At 39.5% G+C, this 4,821-nt stretch overlaps 1 non-coding gene across 1 annotated transcript; it reads left to right on the top strand.

Annotated features, from left to right (window-relative positions):
* The first annotated feature begins 1,432 nt into the window (after window positions 1-1,432).
* Window positions 1,433-1,505, top strand: TRNAT-UGU (transfer RNA threonine (anticodon UGU)). Its single transcript has one exon. It is a non-coding gene; the product is annotated as a tRNA-Thr (tRNA).
* The last annotated feature ends 3,316 nt before the right edge of the window (window positions 1,506-4,821 follow it).

Here is a 4,821-nt window from a genome sequence, read left to right on the forward strand (position 1 = left end):
ATTCTGGTCAATAATCTTGTATTTTGCAGTTTGTGTTTTGCACTGCTGCTGACACATACCTTCTCAGATGGGAGTTGTCCTTTATTGGGAGATTGTAATAAATCCCTTTCTGCTTTTTTTTACTCTGAGAGTCTCTGATTTTTATTTGGGTTCACTGTCCCACACAATCATTAGTTCTCTGATGGCACCAATGGTCATTGTTTTGATCAGAATTCTCAAGTCTTTCCGTTTTTCTTTATTTGCTTTCTTTGTATAAATTATTCTAGTTCTAATTCTGTCTACTCAATTATTTCAGTTTATACTTAGAAGGACTTCCTGAAGTAATTTTTAAAAATTATTTGTAAAGATATAACAATATTGTTATATTAATATGCTACATTTTGTTCAACCAATCCCCAGTTATCTTAAGAGGGCAATGTAAAATATCCCTTTAGATTTTAGTTTTTCGCTTTTCTTTTTTCCCATTCTTCATCAGCATTTTTTTTTTTTTTTTGCTTATGACTACTCTCTTTTCCATAATATCCTTTCTCAACACCAAGTTGGTTGCAGCTTGCATTCTTCTGGGCTTCATAGGATCCTGCCCTGGGGACCACTCTGGACTATTTCCAGAGGAGCTCCCTACTTTTGCTAATTCACTGGTCTCATCTTTCCAATCTATCCTATCCACTCCTGTCACAATTATTTTCCCCAAACAGATCTTATTCCTCTCTCTCCCAGCTCGGCCAGCTACAAATATGCTGCCAGGATGGCGTCATTGCAATTTACCAGCCCAACCTGAGGACGAGCCCATTTCAGTGGTATTTGCATTGGTTGATTTTGGCGCGTGTCAGAGGAAGCAGACCATTCCATTTGCTGCCACACTCACAGATCCCTCCTCCTTAACCCCTCCTCACCTCCATTCCTACAACTCCCGCCCCAGCGCCTCCCCAGAATCAGCTCGCTAGCCCCTGTTTTCCGAGAATGTCAGAGCTGAAGAGAAGTCTTTGTTTTTTCTGTAGATGAGGAAGCTGAGGCCCAGGGGTAACTTAGTCAAGGTCACATAGCTGGGCAGTGAGTGACCCAGCAGGCATTAAAGCCTACGTTTCTCCATTACCAGTTAGGGCTCTATCCTCTTTTGGATCCTCCAATCCAGGCTCCGTCATTTTTCTCCTAATTTCCTCTATCTTTCTCGGTTCCAGATTTCTGTTCCTTTCCCAGCACCGCTCCTTCTGTGCCCAGTGCATTTCATTGGTCACAGGCACGGTTCTTTCTGTGCTCAGCGCATTTCATTGGTCTCCGTTTTCCCATGAATATCTTCGCCCAATAGTTTCGCCGCCTGGTTGGCTGCGGGCGCGCGCTCAACGCTAAACCCACCCTTACGCTTTCAACGTAGTACAACGGCACATCAGTCAGCAACAACATAGGAGCGCCTCAGGCCACCTTAAGCGTTGCTGGCTCCATAGCTCAGGGGTTAGAGCACTGGTCTTGTAAACCAGGGGTCGCGAGTTCAAATCTCGCTGGGGCCTGGGTAACATGTTTTGTTTGAAATTGGTGCTATGTTTTGTTTTCGTTTGAAATTGCTTAGTGAAAAGGAGACAATCTCGGGGGAGAAGAGACACAGATTTCCATCACATTTAGCAATGTTGATCGGTGGCTCCCTACTTTTCTTCCTCCTAATTACTCTTTTATTGTTTGATCTTCCCTTTTATTTCCGTCTTCTGCCTTCCTTTTCCTAGAAATAGTATACAGATGCAAGGAGGCAGGTAAGAAAGGAAGGAAGGAAAGAAGGCAGGTAACAAAATTTTATTAAACACTTACTATGTGTTATTTAAGTGCTTACTACGTGCTAGGCACTGCTAGATAAGAAAGGAAGGATGGATGGAAAGAAGGAAGGTAAAAAGATGAGAAGAGGAAAAATTGAAGGAAAAAAGGAAGGAAGGAAGGAAGGAAAGAAAAAAACAAAACAAACTTGTATGAGTCTAGTGTGTTTCTGGATGCTGAATATTCTGTCCCAGTTTTCCAGTCCTTTTAAATGTGCTCTGCTCATCTTTTCCTCTGCAGATTTTGTCAATTTCCAACAGTATAAGCCCATATGAAAAGGGACTAGGTTCCAAGATCCTTAATAAATAATCTTCTGCAAGGGGAATGCTGCAGATTGTAATATATTAAAGGTAATTCCTTTTAAAGCCAATTTCTTGGTCAAAAGTTATAGGAACCATTTCTAAGAGAACAATGAAAATGATTACCTGTTTGATGAGAAAACCTTTCAAATCACTAATAATTTGTAAAAGTAAGTTAAAATAACTGAAGTTTATTCAGCATGCAGCAAATCAGCAAAAATCGATAACCTGAGGGAAACAGTCAATATTGAAGAATTTTGGAATATAGGCAAGCTAATGTTAGTGGAGCTTTGAATTGGTCCAATCTTCTGGAATATTATCTGAAATAATGTTAGAAGATAGGGATCACTCAGCCTTTGAACCAGGGGTTCAAGTACAAGGTACTTGCCTCCAGGAGGATCCAATATACAAATGTTGATAGTAGCTCTGGTTTTTTTTTTTTTTTTTGTTTTGTTTTTTAGCTATCAAGAATATAGAAACATAGAGTATCTACATTTGGGGAATAGATGAGAATTATAGTATATTAACGTGATGTTGCTTTTCTGTAAGAAAAAAAAATTAATGTGAAGAATTCAGAAAACTTAGGAAGATGTGTGAGTTGATGAAGAGTGAACCAGAAGAACAGTATTTTCAATTGACCACAATCACTTAAATATAAACACTATGAAAAATTACAACACACAGAAGAAAATGTCCTATCTCAGGTAAGATTTGGACAGTCAACCAGTAAGCCCTTCTTAGGCACTTATTTTATCCTCAGTACCTTAGACTTATTCCCAGGAACAAGGCCAGACCTATATAAGACATCACTTATACCTGCTTTTTCCCCCTGAATTAGAACTTGAATATATATTCCTCCTAATATCAAGGCCAGAACTATATACACTATCCCAACTATATTTCCCTTTATTTGAAGGACTGGTAGTGATTATGAGTGGTATGATTGTTATGCTGTTAATTTGTTTTGTTTTGTTGCAAGAGAGTTCTCCTAGGAGTTGTGACTAGGAGACATTTTAAAAAATATATATATATTTTTTGCTTCATTCACTATTATTGTGGTTTTCTGAATTTACTTATCCATCAGGAAGGATCAAGGATTTATTTAGAGCTGGCTAGGGACTTTATATTTCCCTAGGTATATGGGATAAACTGAGTGGACACCCTTTCATGGGAGTGTGGCTTTAAACTATGCCCTAATTATGACCTGAAACTTTGTGATAATTGACAGGAGTGAACCCTGAAACTAGATTCAGGGTCTCAGACTCGAAAAGTCTGGGAAAAAGCCTATTTTCCCAGACAAGCCTTTTCCAACTTAAGCGGAGTCATTCAGTTGGAGATCTTGGTCAAATCACTCTCCAATGGTTTTTTGGAAGTGGCCAGGATCCTCTTCATTAAATTCCAGGCTCTGGGAAAAAGCCTTCAAAATGATTTTATTCAGTTGGAGATCTGGGCCTGATATTCCTATTGAGTGGCTTGAAACTCCAAGATAAGTACTCTCTTTTCAATTAGAAATCTAGGCATGGGGGGCATTGACAACACTGAGAGATTCTCATTCAATTTTCAATGGAAACCCAAGCCTCAGACTGCCAATAAAATACATTTTTGAACTTCAGACCTCTGCAGAAGTCTGAAGTAGGATTATACTTTGCCAAGGGACCTCTCTTCTTGGCACAGCTGCCTGCCAGGACTCCTGCCCGCTGTGATGATACTTCTTAGTGATAACCTTTATTTCCCTCTTGCCATTAAGAAGTCTGTCTTCCTAACAAAGCTGGCTTCTCAGTGATAAGAAGCTTCCCTTTTATCATTCAGACTTTTAGAGTTTGGGAATTCTTTCACTTTGGACTTATGCACCAACCAGAGGGGATTCTCACACCTCAGTTCTCTACCACTAGCACCACATCATAACAAACTGAGCTACAGCTAAAAAACTGTAGGTGTTCGATAGTCTGGAATGAATAGTTCCCTCCTGTTTCCCCAAGTCTTAATTAGCATTTAAGTACTTCTTTTAAAGGCAATTGATTGTTTTGTTTCTGGAATAGATTTTCGCATTTAGAACGTAAGCCTGGACTTCCCCAACAATGGGAGTAAAGGTTAAAGGTAGGGTCGTCTGTTCTTTTTAATCTTGTGTTTTGTAGTTTGTGCTTTGCACAACTTTAACTGATATCCTGTCAGCTGGGAGATGCCCTGGTTGGGAGATGTCCTTTCTTGGGAGATTGCCATAAATCCCTTTTTGCTTTTTTTTTCCTACCCTGAGAGTCTCTGATTTTAATTTGGGTTCATTGTCCCCCACACTAGGGTAATTATACAGATTATGAGACCAAAAGATATAAACCATGTTTTGAATTTTGACTTGCAGATATTTCCTTTAAATTTGGTTAGACTGTACATACCCTTTGATCCAGCCGTGTTTCTACTGGGCTTATACCCCAAAGAGATCTTAAAGGAGGGAAAGGGACCCACATGTGCAAGAAGGTTTGTGGCAGCCCTTTTTGTAATGGCAAAAAACTGGAAACTGAGTGGATGCCCATCAATTGGAGAATGGCTGAATAAGTTGTGGTATATGAATGTTATGGAATATCATTGTTCTATAAGAAATGATCAGAAGGATGATTTCAGAGAAGCCTGGAGAGAACTGATGCTAAGTGACATGAACAGAACCAGGAGATCATTGTATATGGCAGCAAGATTAGATGATGATCAATTCTGATACACAGGCCAATTC

Source organism: Antechinus flavipes, chromosome 4 (assembly GCF_016432865.1).
Source record: "Antechinus flavipes isolate AdamAnt ecotype Samford, QLD, Australia chromosome 4, AdamAnt_v2, whole genome shotgun sequence".
NCBI lineage: Eukaryota > Metazoa > Chordata > Mammalia > Dasyuromorphia > Dasyuridae > Antechinus > Antechinus flavipes.